We start from the raw sequence: 18,090 nt of genomic DNA on the forward strand, positions 1-18,090 counted from the left end.
AGCACATCATTGGAGCCAGTAATGGATAACTGAGTTGTTAGGTCGGAGAGTTCCTCAGTGAAGAGAGTGTGCGATTACCAGGTGGGTGATACATGGAATGGAGTTTGATGGGAGCTGAGCCTTTAGTTTTGAGTAGTTTGTGGTCTCTAGGGGGTTAAGCTGGATTTTGTCTTTGTGTATGATCGCAAGCCAGCCCCCTGTTCGTCCTGGTCGATCCCTTCTGATGATGGAGCAGCCAGGTGGAGTGACCAAGTCTAGTACTGGGATTGAGTGCTTGTTAAGCCATGTTTCTGTAAGGAATACAATGTTGATTTCTTCTGCAAGTATGGTTTCAGCAATTTCTGGGGTGTGTTTCACTTCAGATCTGCAGTTTAAGAGTATACAGGTTATGGAGCAAGGGCTATTCTTAGTAGAGTGCAGTGTTTTGATGGTGGTGTATTCAGCAGGTTCTCTGGGTGTTATGTTAGGTCCAAGGATTCTATTAGTGCCAACGATTACTGGGATTGTGGATGCAGACTTGGTGTCTCCTTGAGTAGTTTTTGGGTTGTATCATTCGCCGACTAGTTCGGCTTCTTTTGAGGATAGGGTGTTGAGGTCTGGGAAGGATATTGGGAGTGTTTTGAAAACTGAACAGTATTTGATGGTGGTCTTACCAGTCGATGGGCAAGATGGAACGAAGGGAGACAAGCTCACTTCTAGTAATTATAGCATCTAGAACTGAGCCTTTATTGTGGGTCTGTTCATTACAGAATTGCTTGAGGTCATTGATTTACAGTAGGTTATTTAGGTAACAAATTGTTTAATCTTCTGTGTTTTTTCAGTGCAAGTTGAAGTCATTCAGGAGCACATCATTGGAGCCAGTAATGGATAACTGAGTTGTTAGGTCGGAGAGTTCCTCAGTGAAGAGAGTGTGCGATTACCAGGTGGGTGATACATGGAATGGAGTTTGATGGGAGCTGAGCCTTTAGTTTTGAGTAGTTTGTGGTCTCTAGGGGGTTAAGCTGGATGTTGTCTTTGTGTATGATCGCAAGCCAGCCCCCTGTTCGTCCTGGTCGATCCCTTCTGATGATGGAGCAGCCAGGTGGAGTGACCAAGTCTAGTACTGGGATTGAGTGCTTGTTAAGCCATGTTTCTGTAAGGAATACAATGTTGATTTCTTCTGCAAGTATGGTTTCAGCAATTTCTGGGGTGTGTTTCACTTCAGATCTGCAGTTTAAGAGTATACAGGTTATGGAGCAAGGGCTATTCTTAGTAGAGTGCAGTGTTTTGATGGTGGTGTATTCAGCAGGTTCTCTGGGTGTTATGTTAGGTCCAAGGATTCTATTAGTGCCAACGATTACTGGGATTGTGGATGCAGACTTGGTGTCTCCTTGAGTAGTTTTTGGGTTGTATCATTCGCCGACTAGTTCGGCTTCTTTTGAGGATAGGGTGTTGAGAGGTCAATAGGGTCTGTAAGACAGGCGGATCTTAGGGATTGAGGTCTGGCCGGTGAGACAGCTGACTGGTGGAGATCCTTTTTGGGGAGTCATTTTCTCTATTGTCGGGGTAGAATTGAATATTAACTTGGCCTAGATCGCAAGGTAATTTTTTACGATGGAGAGGTCTTTAGCTAGAGAATCAAGATGTTGTACTATCCGGCTCAGTAACAGGGTAAGAATGTTGGGGTGGTTGCCTATTTAGGTGGAGGGTCTAAAGTAGGCAAATGATCTTTGACTGATTGGAGAGAGGTCACATCGAGGTAGGAAATGTGGAGGGAATTTTTCGGATGGATGGATTCTGCAATGGAAGTCTGGGTTTTGCTTGAGGGGAGCTCAGTGCTTAACATTAGTGAATTGGGGCTGGTGTGCTTGTACCCACCGTGTGTAACATGGGACTCTTTTGATGTAGTATTAGTTGTGGTGGGAGTAATGGGGACAGAACTGGAAATATCTTGACTTGGGCGGGTCTAGGGGGCGGTAATGGCGCATAGTGTGGTGGTGGAGCCCTGTAAGCAAACAGGTTCTGGGTAAATGTACCAAGGTGGCAGGGAGGGGCGGATGCCTGGGGAATCGGAATCGGATCTGGTTGTGTTAATTTGCTGAGGAGTAATGAGAAGTGTTGATCAAAAATGGTAAGGTGATGGTCTGCCGCTTGGATTAGTATGTTCCCGTTCTGAAGATAGATATGCATTACTCTCCTTTAACCTTTTGGGAATGGGTAGTGGTGAGTTTAATGCCATAGGGAATTTTAATTGTTTTTGTCATTTGAAGGTGCAGAGCATATAGAATAGAAAAGGAGGTCAGTTTTTGTGTTGCCATTGTTCATGCAGTGATATGTATCAGCTATTAGTGTTTCTGGAAGTTGTTTGAGTAGGTTGTGTTTGAATATTTTTCTTTAATTATTTGAGAGATTTTGTGGGTATTTAATTCCCATTGAGTTGTGGCCAAATCTTTCAAGTGTTGGGGTAAGTCATCTTGGCTATCCTTTGCAATAAAGTCCCTGTTTGAGAGGAGGCGGATCGCAGTGTAAATGATATACAAATGCCCGTGTTTAGGGTCAGAGTTCCAAAATGCCATAGATTAATTGTCGGGAGCTTCCTCCCCAATTTCAAAAGAGCGGTGAAGAAAGGAAATGAATCTCTCTCTCTCATTCTCCAAGGGCAGGAAATTGCCTTCAACAAGAGGGACCAGGGCTGATCTTTAATGAGCCATACTCAGGTAGGTATTAAAATTTCAAAAGTGGAGCGCAGCTCTATTAACGTGTGCATTTATGTTTGGGGCGCCACTCACTAACTGTTTGTGTCAAATGAGAGAGAGCAGGGTAATGGGCGCAGAACAGTACAGGGGCATTAGAATGTTAACAACATATTAAGAAGCCTACACCAAATGATTACAACTATGAACATTATATTGCTCCATTGCAACGTTTGTATCAAGCATTAATCCACTGTATGCATTGGAAAACATTTCAACAGTTGGAGTTCATCTTATACAATAATATTTGGATGACTCTCCTACTGCTCCTGTTATAGTATATGAAAAAAAAAGGGGGGAGGTAGAGGATTTCTGGGCTGGGGCCACCCTCCAAGGCTTAATGTACAAAGACAAAAGAAAGGACCCAGCCTCCTGTGATGTGAAGTTGGTGATTTATAGTTGTTCCTTTACTTAGAGTTTTTCGTAAAACCCTCACCCACCAGGGTTACCCCTTGGTGGCATGCTTCATCATAGGGTCCTTCCGTTCCGCTATGGAACAGGGCGTGCTGCAACCTAACAAATTACGTGGGAGCACTAGATATAATCACTAAGTGAGGCAGGTGATTCTGCTCAGGAGGAGTGAGGTAAATGAAGGTGCATGTTTAAAAATACCTGATTGGTGGGTGTTACTACCTTTATTCTGACAACACATCTTTTTAAGAAGATGGTGGTTGCATTGTGTGTTTGTATGTCACTCTTCTAGAAGTGGCTGGGTTTTTGTGCTTTAAACATTTCTGTGTGTCTCTGCCTGGCGAGGAGCGCTCCTCGGAGCACATGTCTGGACAGAGAACCGCTGCAGGGAAGAGCTCACAATAAGGGCACTAGAGTGGGAGGTTGCCCTGAGAGGCCCACTCCACCCAGCAGGAGAGTGACGGAAGGGAGCACTGGATATCATTGGGACGAGCCGTAGCGCCAGTGCTGCATCGTCATCCACCCATTGAGGCCGGCCCTTGGAAGTCACCACCCGGAGCCTGGTCGACGACGTCCCAGAGCTCCAGAATGACATCCGAGCGCTACACACCTTCACGAAGATGGCGGAAAGTAAGATGGATGATTATGAAGGGCGCTAGCGAAGGAACAACGTCCGCATCATAGGGGTTCCAGAGAAATCGGAGGGACCAACGCAAGACCTGTTCGTAGAGGACCTGGTGCTCAATCACCTTCAACCTAAGGGACTCTCCGAGTTTTTTGTTGTGGAGCGTGCTCATCGGGTACCGGGAGGTAGGCCAAAGCCAGAGGCTCCTCCTCTGCTTATCTTGGCGAGACTTCTGAATTTCAGAGACAGAGATGCAATATTTTAGCATGCTCAGAATTCCCCGCCACTTAAGTTCGAGAACTCCACTATCACGTTCTTTCCAGATTTCACCCAGGCTGTCCAGAGACAGCGGAGATCCTTTATGGCAGCAAAGAAACTTCTGAGAGACAAAGGGCTGAAGTACTCTATGCTTTTTCCCGCCAAGCTCAGGATAGAGGCAAATGGGAAGACCTGGTTTTTTGATCATCCAGAGGTGGCGGCAGACTGGCTGGAGAGCTTGAGAGGAGACAGGGAGCTTTCCCCACGCTGAAACTGAGTGCCGATATCATGGAGGAGCAACGGGTTTTCTACTACCTTATTACTATGTTGGGGCCTGTCGGAGCTTTCGGGGGGTCGCTGTGGACCTTGTGAGAGATGACACTACTGATTTGAAAGGGCCGATGACACCACAGAATATTCCTTCCTGTTGTCCGGGGGTGGTCCCCTCTATCGGAACTGATGTGCAGAACTAAATATGTAGTATTCTAGGGTGGGGGGAGGGGGCAAGAGGGTGGGGTCCCTAATCCCGGCATTTACTTTGCGTTACTAGTTTTGGGGCGACAGGCACTCTGCGAAGTCTGTTGGTGGGCTGGTGTTTTGCCTGAGATGCAGGGAGGCAGGGAGGCAGGGAGGGGGGTGTTGGGACTGTTCTTTGTAGTTCTATCGGCTTTAACATTGGATATGACTTTGAATATGGGCGCATTTTCCTTTAGAATTGTGAGGTTTGAAGCTACCTTATCACAACACCATGGAGTCACACTGGGACAGAAGTTTCACGCTACTTAGTTGGAACGTCAATGGGCTGGGGAATAAAGTTAAGCGCACTGTGGTCCTGCAATATATCAAACAACACTCCCCCGAAGTAGTTCTCCTGCAGGAAACACACCTAGTGGGTAATATGTGCAAATCCCTAAACAGATGGGGATATAAGCTTTTAGCACACGCTGGATTCACTAGCGGGTCCCGGGGAGTGGGCATCATGGTCCGACATCTGGCGAGGGGCATATCTGACCACTCGCCGGTTTGGGCCAGAATAGTACTTGGAGACCACGAATTGATCTGGTCGCACCAATCAACTCATGGTATCTCCGGAATCGGGTGGTACGCAGGGACCTACAGAAAGCAATTGACCACTACTTTCTTGAAAACGTGGGTTCAGTAGATTCCCCTCAGACGCTTTGGGAGAGGTTCAAGTCTGTCATTCATGGAGCTGCCCTCTCCTTGGTGGCTGGGGTCCGGAAAGAAAATGCCAGGGAGCTCGAAAGAGACATACAGCGCCTCAAGCCAGAGATCGAGAGGGATGATGACCTGGATGCCAGGCATATCTTGCTGTTGAAAACAGAGGAGTATAAAGCCCTTGCCACAGACCGTGCTAGGACATGGGGAAAAGAGAGAGATGGTAGAGTGTACGAATGGTGAGATAAAGCTGGGAAACTTATCCCCTGGCTTGACAAGGAGGAGAGAGCTAACCCCCTAGTACCTGAGCTCCAAACTGACTCGGAAGCGAAGGTAACAGAACCAGAGATTATAGCCAAGGAATTTGCAGACCATTATACCGCTGTGTATAAAACACAGTCACCTTTTGATGAGAGCGATTCAGCGGACCTCCTCAAAGATATAGTCCTTCCGTCTCTCTCCGATAAAGAACGGAGCTATTTAGACAGTGAAGTCACGAACGACTAAATTGCACAAGCAATTAGGGCCCTCAAGCCTGGTAAGGCGACGGGGCCAAATGGGTTACCACCCGAACTCTACAAAATGTGCCCAGACAAGCTAGCCCCGCACCTGCGCGCTATGCTCGAGGACAGCAGAGAGAGGGGAGAGTTGTCACCAGACCAGCGGCTTGCGTCAATTGTAGTAATCCCTAAAGAAGGAAGACCGAGAGAAAGGTACACGTCGTGTTGACCCATCTCCTTGATAAACGTGGAAACTAAGATATTAGCCAAACTTTTAGCCACTTTTAGCGTCTTACACGAGTGCTTGGCTCCCTTGTCCACCCAGACCAATCAGGCTTTATGCCCCACCGTAATGCTGCTCTCAACCGGAGACGGGTCCATGGGGTGATCAAAAGAGCCGTAACGATACAAGAAGATGCAGTCATTCTTTCGCTGGACGCATCTATGGCCTTTGATACAATTGAGTGGCCCTACCTGTTTGCAGTACTCACGAAATTCGGGTTCGGGCCCCGGTTCATCTCGTGGGTCAGGCTTCTCTACGCTGTCCCCCTCGCACAGGTTGTGGTTAATAACAAGTGATCGGGATCCTTCACGCTTAGTCGAGGCACCAGACAGGGATGCCCATTGTCACCCCTGCTCTTTGCCCTGTCCCTGGAGACTCTGGCCTCGTGGATTCGACGAGGTCTGCGCTGGTCGGCTGACTGGGAGGATCGGATCTCCCTCTACGCAGATGATATTCTGCTTTACCTTACTTCCCCGGCAAAATCACTCAGATGTCTTTTGGATAGCTTCACATCCTTATGAAGATTCTTGGACTACGCCATCAACTGGGGAAATCTCTCCTCTATATCTTATCAGGTGTAACTCAGTCTCTCCCCAGGAATTGTCCAATACAGGTGGTGTCCGAGGGCTTCAAATATTTGGGGGTCTTTATCACAGCTGACACCCAAATAAGATACGAAAAAAATCTGCTTCTGCCCCTGCAGCGTCTACGACGGGATGTTGCGGCCTGGGGAGCGCTCCCACTTTCGATGCTTGGGCGTGCCGCTCTCTTCAAAATGATGTCCCTCCCATCCCTTTCAATATGTTGTTCAGAACTACCCCATTACAGTTCCGGCCCGGTATTTCAGGGAGATAGAGGGCTTACAGAGGCAGCTGTTGTGGAACGGACGACCAAGAATTGTGCTCCATAAGTCGACTCAATTGGTATGATGGCGGTATTAGTCTCCCCAACATCAAGAAATATTATTAGGCTGCCCATCTGGCTGCCATTAATCAGGGCACATACCGAACCCCCGGGGATCCAGATGATGCCATGGATCGATGGCAATTGCCAGGCGGCTCCTACAATCGAGCCCTATACGGGAACCCCAAATCTCTATGCTTGACGGGCCCACATCCCATTCAGTCCAGGTGTGGCATGCAGTTAATAAAAGCCTAGGGTGGGAACATAGGTTGACGCTTGCGACCCCATTGTGGGACGTGGCTTAGCTGGGTGGGCTTCATTCCTCCAAAGGTTTTGACAAATGGGACCTCATTGGCATCTCCAGGGTGGGCGACCTATGGGTTAAGGGGCAGATGCTCAGCTTTGTCCAACTGAAAAAACAGTACGAACTGGCAGACTCCGAATTATTCTGTTATCTTCAGATCCGTCATGCTTTGACGACCACCGTCAAGGGAGAGTCCTCTCTCCCTGAATCTTCCCCGTTAGAGGATAGGCTACTGGATGGGCTCCTCCAAAAGAAAGCCATATCCTTGACCTATAAGAAACTCATCAATAACACGCTGGACCCCCTAACAAAATTGCGTGAGGCATGGGATGCAGATGGCCTCCTTGTAGACGACGAGGAATGGAGAGAGGCGATGGCCTCTCCCAGTGAGGTGGCAATCTCTGCACGCCTCCGTCTGGTGCAATGGAAAATACTCCACAGAGTCTATGTAATGGGGCCGAGGCTGGCCCACATGGGGCGGGGAAACGATGTTCACTGTGGGCGTCGCTGTGGACAGACAGCCACATTTATGCATATTCTGTGGGAGTGTGGGCACATTGATGCTGCTCGAAGAGCCAGATCTTGAGGAGTCTTCTGAAGTAGAGTAGGTCTTGAGTCTGCCGTATGTGGGTAGGGAGGGTGTTCCAGGTCTTGGCGGCGAGGTAGGAGAAGGATCTGCCGCCGGAGGTGGTTCGTTGGATGTGGGAGGACAGTGGCGAGGCTGAGGCTGGCGGAGCGGAGCTGGCGGGTGGGCGGTGTGGAAGCGGAGTCTGCTGTTCAGGTAGGCTGGTCCGGCATTGTGGAGTGCTTTGTGTGCTTGGGTGAGGAGCTTGAAGGTGATCCTCTTGTCGACGGGGAGCCAGTGTAGGTCTCAGGTGGGGGTTGATGTGGCTGCGGCGGGGGACGTTGACGATCAGTGGGGCGGAGGTGTTTTGGATGCGTTGACAAGGGCCTGTGTCACCGTTGTTCTTGTTTCGGTCGGGATCCACTTGTAGATCCTGCAGGAAGGCCACGTCTGGGGCGGAGGTGTAGAGCAGATTCCAGAGCTCGACGGCGTGTTTGCGTGCGGAGCGGGTGTTGAGGAGTATGCAGCAAAGGTGGTTGGGTCCAGTCCTTGGAGGTTTGGTGGTTCTGTCGCAGGTGAAGCTGCAGGTGTGGCAGGAGAAGGGTCCGTGGGTCCGTTTCGGGGCGGCCTGGAAGCAGGTGTGGTTTCGGCCGGCGTTGAGTGCATGGAGAGTGCTGGCGTCGTAGTGTATTGTGGTGTTGTGGCATTAGCGGGGGCCAGGGGTTCTGGCGTTGGGCGCGGTCCAGGCGCAGACGGGCTTGCCTTAGGCGCGTCCACTGCGCAGCCTGCATATGAGGTGGCTTGGGAGGGAGGAGCAGCTGGGAGGCGGTAGCGGGGAGGTAACGCGTTGGCGTTGGACACGGGGGGACTCGCTGTGAACAATACCCGTTATTGAGAACGAGTGGACTTGGCGGCTTATCAAGGTCTGCCCATTTCTTTTAAATCAACCTCATCTCGACCCAGAAATTATTTCGTCAAGAACCCCATATTCTTGTTGCCTCATTTCACTCAAACTGCTTGAAGGACTCTGGAACCTAATCCTACACTATTTGGTCCACGTTACATCTATCGCCCACACTTACTTGCATGCGATTCTCTTAAATTTGTGCATTACATGACTATTGGGACTTTGACTGAGTTTTATACTGCCTGCCTGATTAGGACCAACATATTTCAGCTTGTGCAATATCTTCTTTTGACTCTGCCCTGACGAAGCTCCCAAGGTGGGGAGCGAAACGCGTTGGCTGTCCTGTGCATCTCAAAAACCAAAAAGATCAATAAAAAGATGAATTTATTTTCAGAACACTTTGACTTTGTGATTCTCTTCATTACTGGTGCTGCCTCTACGAGCCTTTTTTCTGAACGGGTGGAGAACCCAGGTACAAGGAGGCAGCAAGGAGGCAGGAGCCCAAGGTAGTCAGGTGACGAGCAGCGGCGTGGGGGTGACCTGCCTGTGAGCAGGGTCAAAGGATTGGATTGGTGCATGTTCCGGGAGAAGACTGTGTACATAGCGCGAGGGTGCCTCCGGAAATGGTCGCGAGTATGGGCCAGATGGAACTCCTATAGGGGAGATATATGTGTTGCGCCAAGTGTCCCTTAGGAGGAGGACCCTGTATCACCGATGAGTATATGAGGTTATTGTACTAAATCCCACACTCATGCTTAAATTTATGACCTATTTGCCATATTCAATCATGTATGTAATGAACAATATCAATGGCGATTTGTTTTCTTTGTTTTTTTGTCAAAACTAATAAAAAGATATTTACAAAAAAAGGCTGGAGCTACTTCGTGGATCAAGAGGAACCTTTGCCAAGGAAGAAACAACTGAATAGACTGCTGGATAGGACTGCTCTTGCTGGGTGATCTGGGGCTGACCTGCAGTTTGCTGTTTTAATCAACAAAAAACTGTAGGGACTTTGCTGTGTGCTGTGTCCTCCTGCTTGAAGGACTTTGCTGTGTGCTGTGTCCCGAAATAACTATCTCCGAGGAACTGAGGTGAGCTGGCTCCCTGTTTGGACACACAGGAACACAAATGTTTCCAGAGAAGACTCTCAGATACGCTGTGGGTGCGTGTGCTCTGTCTAGCCCGAGACCGTCGCAAGTTGTGCCCTGTGACCTTGGGCACCGGGAGATCCAAACAAGACTCAGAGAAGCGGTGGGCGTGTGCTCTGTCTAGCCTGAGTCCTTCGAGAGGATCGTCCTGTGAATGTGTGTACCATGGAAGTAAGTCTCAGCGACGCTGTGGGCGTGTGCTTGAAGGCAGCCTGAGAATTTCGTGTGGTTAGGCCCATGATCGTGCACACCAGAAGAGCGAGTGTGCCTCAATGACACAATGTGCTTGTGCTGTTTGCAGCCTGAGTACCTTCTACTGCCAGAGACCTGAGCAAGAGGTGCCCTGTGATCGGAGGCACCGGAAGATAAAGTGTGTCTCAGCGACAGAGTGCGCGTGCTTTCTACTACCTCAGACCTGCACAAGTTGTGCCTTGTGATTGTGGGCACAAGAAGATCAAGTGTGTCTCAGACACGCTGCGTGCATGTGTCGTACGTAGCCTGAGACCCTCGTGAGGAGCTGTCTGGTTAACGTGCACCCCGAGTTCCTGTGAGTCTTAGTGACTCCAAGTGCGGGTGTAGTGTGCAGCCTCGGATCTTCCCATTGCCTGAAAGTAAGAGATTGCATCGGAGGCCCAAGTCGCTGGACGAGGAGAGGAGAGTGGGTTTGCGTCCCCCAGGTAACGTGTGTCGACTCCTGGGGTGGAGGGCGGGCTCGGAGGGAGACTCTCTCGGCCTCTCTCTCTGTTCTGCAGTGCGAGCCTCTGCTTCAGCTCGGATTCGAGGCCCCTGTGCCAAGGGAGTGGCAGCACCAGGGCCCGAGTGCGAAGTTGCAGTTACTGTGTTTTATCTTACCCGTGTGGGAGGGCAACTGTGGCCGGAGACTAATCGCAAGCCAGCACCAGTAGCAGAGAGACCGCCGGAGGCACCGTGAACGGTGCTGGAGTAACTTACGTATTGCATTACTTCTGCGTAGCGGAGTATCTGATGATTGTATAACGCATTGCTTTATTTCCGCACAACAGACTGCCTATTTGTCATATTGCCCATTGTATTAGTTTGCCTAACGAACAGCCTGATAGGTGTGTTACGCATTGCACTAGGTTTGCATAACAAACTGCCTGATAGATGTGTTACGCCTTGTCTGAATCCTGCACCATGATCTGCCGAATTGTCGTATAACACATCACATTAGTGTTACATACCGAACTGCCGGATATATGTGTTCCACATTGTATTCATTTAACATAACAAATTGCCTGATAACTGTATTACAAGTTGCATTGCTTTTTCCCACCAGAGTACCTGAAGGGGGACCGTACGCATTGCATTACGCGGGCATAACAGTTTACCACGTTGTTGCTTTATGCATCCCATTTAAGAGTGAGATATTCCGCTTTTTGGACATTAGCGACAGGGGGATTTTCCTTTGTTTACTTTTTATAGAGCAGGGTAATAGTGTCAAGGGAGCAGCGTTGCCACTCCATTCTTGCAGTCAACGGATGAGGCTCAGCGTATACAGGGGCCAGCTCTCCCAAGGCAGAGACTGCTAGAGCGTCTCCTCTGTCGCACCCATTTTTCCTTGGGCTCCACTCCACCGCAAGCCATAGCTCGCACCAGGAGGCAATCAGGCGCCTCAATTAATGGGCAGCACTACGCATCTCAGCTCCTAGGCCTGACACTCAGTATTGCTAATCAGGAGCTGGCCTTGAGTGCTCTGGTCGGCATTGGCAGTCTCAGACCTGAGTAGCGTACAACAGTAGGCTCGACTGCTCAGGAGTGACGAGTGTGGGTCCAGACACACCGACGGGGTGAGCCAGGATAAATAATTGGTCATTGGAACTGCATTTAATCCGCAGTTACAGTTCTCAGCCAGTCTAAAGACCAAAAACATGTGTAGGACAGACCGTACTGGGCAGCTTCGGGTGACCAGGGTGGTAATGGCCACCTCAGTGTTCTTGGCTGGCGGATTAGGGAGTCCTCTGCTTACACAGAGGCAGTATCTCTTATGCCTCTGTAGCAGACCGTTGAGAACTACAGCCCATCTGATGTCCTGAAGGAGAGAGTCGCATCAGGCAGTTCAGCCCTTAAAGCAGTCAGCAGTCGGTCGAACAACATAGGTGTGCAAGGAACAAAAGGATCCCATTGTGAAGCACTGGGAATTGGAGCCCGATATGGATTCCTTACTTCCCATTCTCATCTAAATCACGAGAAAAAACAGGAAGCACTATGGATATGCAAGTCCTTAGGTGGGTGGTGTTTTTGTATTGCTTCCTGTACTTTAATGGTGGAATCTCTTCAAAAGTAATGGCTGCGACGAGGAGAATGGACGTAGGGATAATGGAAGATTAACAGCATCTCCTTGTCCCTATATCCTACCTAAATTCTGCTCAGCTCTTCCCCAAGACAGCACTATATTTCCCATAATGCATCTGCAAAGAAGATTACGTCACGTCCTGCCTTCTCCCTACTTCAATAAACTCTTCAGGGTGTCCCCATAAAAGAGCAGACATAGGCAAGGGTACTGTCTATTCAGGCCAGGAATGGCCTTTGGCAAGCACCTCTGTTCCACTGAAACTTACAAGGTAAGATATAATCATGGGCCTCACCTAGGACTCTAAATTGCCAATCACACTCCGGTGTAGACAACCCATTCACATACCATTTGGACAACCCACAGACAACTGTATACACATCCTGCAAACTACCACACAATCTCAAACTACAGAACACATCTTCCAATTCATGCTCATCAACGCTTGCTCTGCAGCACTCCACACATCAGACATCACAGACCTCATTACCCACCACAAGCGTTATGCCCTCTCCATCACAGAAACTGGCTTATGCCCACATCTTTGCACATCCTGGACATTCTTCTTCCCATAGGCTACAGCATCCATCATGCGGACCATCCACATAAAAAGGAAGGTGGCTTTGCTGTTATCTATACGTCCTCTTAGTCCTACACCCTAGGCAAGCAAGTAATACTCAACTCCATAGAGTTTCCTACTCTCTGCAACTCAGACCACCACGTTCCAACCCATCTACATGCTTTCCGGGCGGAACAAGGCCTTCTCTAATTAATTCTCAGACATCTTCAATACCTCATCCACCCAACACACTCACACCACCCAGTCAGTCAGTAATTCTTTATTCGGTGATTAAAAAACACCATAAAAGCACAATTATATACAAGTTAAAATACAATTAAATATCATTGTCTGAAACTTGACTGAACTTTACACATTAATTAAAAAAAGGATTAAACATTCATTGCGACAATCAGTATCAAACCTGCCCCCTGGTTTCCCTTAATATCACCGAGACTTTGATAAAATTCATAATGCAACAGAGTGTCCTAGGCTCATTTGCCCTTTGCAGAAAAAGTAAAGCGTCTTTAGCATGATTCAATGTGGCTTGTTTTAAAATTTCAACCAAAAATTTACGCCTGGGTATTGTCTAAAAGGAGCACAAAAGTACAAAATGAAGGGTGTCCTGCGGAGACTTGTGTCCATTCGGCTCAATTGTCAATGTAAAACCTGGCGGATCAGCCAGTAAATGTGATAAGAGATTGAGCCTAAAACGAGACATTAAAAACCTGTCCTGTGCATTATACATAAGAAAGAGATACGGTTCCATCCCCTCTGTGGTTTTACCACGGCAATGGGCGCTTACTGAGTGTTTGGTCCCTTCAACAGCTGCTCTACGTGTGGTTCTCTGGTCCAAAAAATATCTCTTTATTCTGGCCTTATCTTGTGATACAATTACTGCGGGGCTTGTGAAGAGGTCCTTACAACCTAGACTTTCCAGGCTATTCACATATCTTAGCCACGGTATATTCATACTTTTGTCCCTATCGAGGCAATCTTTTAAGATTTGTCTACTCAGGGCTGCTTCAAGGTTTATCCATATTTTTATCCAGGCTAAGATAGGTGTAAGTTTAACCAAATGCTCAATATAAGGCCTCCCTAATTCCCTATGAGCAATTAAAGCTGGGCAACTCTGCTGTATTTTTAAAATAGATCGAAAAAATATATTTTCCTCCCGCTGCAATTGGTCAATGTTTACAAAACCCCACACTTCAGAGCCAAATATAACTTTGGAGAAGCATATGTAACTATATAGGTTCATGACTTGTTCAGGGGACCAGCGACCCAGTCTACGCCCATAATTTGCAATAGCCCCATTTGAAGATACTAGTTTAGAACAACGGTCCTCCACCAAAGGGTTACATTTAAGTGAACCGTCGCATAATAAGCCCAGATAGGAAAAAGAGTCCACCCTTTCTAAAGTGTGACTTCCTATTCTATAAGAAAAGCTGGTGCAAGGTTTATTGCCTGCCAGCATAACATATGACTTACTTAGGTTCACGGAGAGATCTAGGGTTTCAATAAATTTGGCAAATCCATCAATTAGGATCTGTAAGCTCTTCGGGGTACGGGCTAGCAGGACCGCGTCATCTGCGTACAAGAGTACCAGTATATGACGCGTTCCTGCTCTCGGACAATCTGTCTTTAAATTAATCAGAGCCTGCTCTAGGTTATTAATATAGAGCGATAATAAAAAAGGGGCCAGGATACAACCCTGCCTCACCCCGCTAGTACACGGGAACGGATCAGTGTTCCCCCCCATTCGTATTATAGCGTACTCTGGCGGTGGTATCCCTGTGTAATTCTCTCAGAATGTTAATCAGGCCAGGGTCGATTCCCAAATTGCTCATCAGAGACCAGAGTTTGTCCCTGTTAACATGATCAAAGGCGGCTGCCAAGTCCATGAACCCCAGGTAAATAGCTTCATTGCTGGTTTTAGTGTATTCAGCAACCAGCATGTAAAGGTTCAGGCATTGATCACTTGTGGACCTGCCTGCCCTAAAGCCATACTGGATGTCCGAGATGATGTTATAGTCATCGGTCCACTCAGTAAGGCGATTAAGGATTACCCGACCTAGAATCTTGGCTGAGACGTCTATCAATGAGATAGGTCGATAGCACTGAGGGTTGTCCCTATCGCCCTTTTTAAAAACACCACTCACACCACCCTTTTTGGGTGAATTCAACCTCCCAGACAACACCAGCTCAAAAAAAGAAAAGACACCCTCTTCAACCTCATGGATATACTAATGTGATAAAGCATGTCACACAACCGCCACATCTTAGTCCTGGTCTTCTGAACATCACCGGCAATCTAATGCAAACCTTCCCCATGCCTCTTGACTGGATCACTTTGCCATCCCTATCTCTTAGCGTCCTACCAACAAACCAATGTTAGCACAAAAGAGAAGCCCAAACCTTAAGATCTTTCTAAGACATCCCCAAAGATAACCAAATGCTTGAACTTATCTCTCACCCTATGAAATTCACGCCAACCCCTTCAAAACAAATTAAAAAATGTGTTGTCTAAGTGAGCATCCACACCCCAATTAAAACAATGAAGTACAAGCCAAAGCCTTCAGCACCCTGGTAGTCTAAAGACCTTTATGACAATAAATGATCCATCCACAGACAAGAAAGAAAATGAAAGAAAAATAGAACTCCTGAGGGCCTCTTGATATTAAAGTTCCTCCACTCAACAGGCAGACAGCTCACCAAAGCAGCCTAAGCAAAGTTCTATACCAGCAACATCAATGAAGCCACCAACAGATGCAGTGGGCAGTTTCAGAAAATCAAGCACTGCATCATCAAATCCATGCCGGATCTGCCTATTCATCACTGCACAGTAAAGTTCAAGGCCATCAACTTGTTCTTTTGTGAAAAAATACATGGAATCTGACAAGACAACACCAGGCCTGCTTCAATTCTTATACCCATCACTTCCCTTAAAATCCCACAATGGTCAGCCTTCAAAGGCAGATCCCGCCAAGATCTAGCAGACATATTCGACTCCCTCAAAACCACTTTTTATGAGGATTATGCCTTACCATCGTCCTACATCAAAGCACTCGCTGGAGAAGTCATCTTACCCCGAGTTAACATTGGCAGTGCCTCCCTCACAAAAGGAATCTTTCCAGAAACACTAATGACAGGCCAGATCCTCCACCTCCTAACATAACCTACTATAGACTCCGATGACCTTGCCAACTACAGGACCGTCCCTCAACTACAATTCATTGGCAAGATCTTTGAAAAAGCAGCCTATGTTCAACTTAAAGACCGAAGCAATAATAACCATTTCTTGCACGACTGCCAGTCAGACTTCAGATCATACCGCAGCACAGAGACTGCTACCTTACAAATCGTAGAAGACGCCCTCTCGACCACATATGAAGATGACCCCCTGCCTCCTGATATTGCAGGACCTCTCAGGGGTCTTTGATGAGAGTCGACCACCCTACCCTCACACACACCCTGGAGTCTACATTGTGATTCACCAGCAATATCCTTCTCTAGTTATCCTCAAAACTTCTGCTGTCCAGATCACAAAAGATCGCCATCACTTGTGGAGTTTCCCAGAGCTGTCTCCTGTCACCTTCAACCTATAACTGGAGCTGCTTGTGCTCTAAACACACATAATAGAATCAAGATTCACTAATATGCTGATAATACACAGCTTTACCTGAAAGTCTCCTCGCCTTCTAACTCAAACACTGCTTGCACATCATCCAGATTGGATGATGTACCTACCTGAAGCTCAAACCCATCAAGACAGAATTCCTAATATTTACTAAGGACAATAAACAGGATACAGCATTCACGCTTATCTTGAAAATAAACTAATAATCTCTGGTGGATCTCAGCACAACCGTAGTCAGGACACCATCAGACTGCAGACTATACATTAAAAAAAAGCAAGACAGATTTTTCATCAATGCACCCAGGACTTGGAACAACATTACTGAATCCATCAGGGCGGCCACAACTGTGCTGCAATTTAAGAAATAATTGAAGACACACCTTTTTGGGAAACACTATTCCATAATTCACAAAACCATCCACAACCCAGCTTCCAATTCTCTTGTTGGATTTATGCTTGCTTTGACCAGGTACAGTGCTCTGCTGTCTTTTGGCTAGTTTCACATTATAGAAATACCTTCTACATACATAGATATATAGAAAAGGGACCTCAAGGTTTTGGGCTTCTATTGCTACAGGGTAGACTCCATAGAGCACTTTACTGGTGGTTTAACAGTGCATCCAAAGCTTCACGGACCTATCACTCTTGGGATAACTCTATTGAGTGTTTTTGTAGGTGCCTTAACAGTGCCTTCAAGTATTTGAGCTTCTTTCACCTATGTGTGGTCTTGACACAGTGTTCTGCTTCTACCGCCAGAGGTTAGACCCCTATTATACCTAGGTATACGATTCCAAAGAAAGTAATGATCATCTAAAATCACTTTCAATTTTGATTTGCAATAAAGTCTCGGATGCTCTCAATGTCTAAAATTTCTGTCCTAGCCTAAAAGTTATATTGAATTGTAAGACCTAGACATTAAAGAATCCCTTCCACTCATTTTGCATTCAACTTGATGTGTAAGATGTGTCCACACACCATTGCAGCACACCTGGAGCACACTCTCAAGAACGCTAAACTCAACAATGAGAGAACACAGCAACTAACACCTTTCATTCATCCAAACATTGGAAGATTGCATAACTACGTACTTGACCTGTTGGAGAGCACTCTGGTGCTTCGTCAGTAGGAAGGGAAGGCTATGGAGTACCTCAAACCAGCACTCTTCCAACCCCACGTAATAAACTGAGCAGGCAGGCACTTATTCGGAGACTCAGAAAGCACTTTGTGGCCTAGTTAGGGAAAGGGCTATACAATAGTGTACTTCTACTTGCTGTCATTCATGTGCTTTCAGTTAGCAAATCTGCATCCAGTTTAATTGGGCCAATTACATTAACACGCCTGAAAACAATGATTTTTAAGAGTCAAGCCTTAATCTTAAATCTATATTACACCTGATGGACGGGATGCGGGGTGAGATACAGGAGAAATCTTGTTTTTAATGTTGGCTTCCTGTCTGGGTAGGAAATATTGCAAAAATCAGCAAATGATTATATTTTCTCCTCATTTAAATAGTAATTTTTAAATGTTTGTATTTGCATTAAATAAGAAAATACAAAGAGAAATCACATAAAATATATTTTAAAGCTGTGTAAACTGTTACTGAGGATTATACGAAATAGGGGCCAATTTGTCAGGATAAACGGGACCACATAGGATTTTCTTCAAAACCTGATTCAAGTAAGCGCCCCCTGCCTGGTCTTTCCGAATCTAAAACCACGAAAAAATGAGTGCATTTTGCTTTGAGAAAGGTGGCAATCCCAGGGTGCGT

At 47.1% G+C, this 18,090-nt stretch overlaps 1 protein-coding gene across 7 annotated transcripts in view; it reads right to left on the reverse strand.

The window, feature by feature from the left end:
* Positions 1–18,090, reverse strand: part of METTL21A (methyltransferase 21A, HSPA lysine) — a 177,403-nt gene that overhangs the window by 63,266 nt on the left and 96,047 nt on the right. The window contains exon 1 of one of the 7 annotated variants that reach the window (XM_078680322.1): positions 17,411–17,429. The exons of the other annotated variants lie outside the window; for them this stretch is intronic. The gene's annotated coding sequence lies outside the window, so the exon portion shown is untranslated. Of the gene's footprint in view, positions 1–17,410; positions 17,430–18,090 lie in introns of those variants that run through there. 7 annotated transcript variants of the gene reach the window in all.

The sequence above is a fragment of the Lissotriton helveticus genome, chromosome 3_1 (genome assembly GCF_964261635.1).
Source record: "Lissotriton helveticus chromosome 3_1, aLisHel1.1, whole genome shotgun sequence".
In the NCBI taxonomy this organism is placed as follows: Eukaryota; Metazoa; Chordata; class Amphibia; order Caudata; family Salamandridae; genus Lissotriton; species Lissotriton helveticus.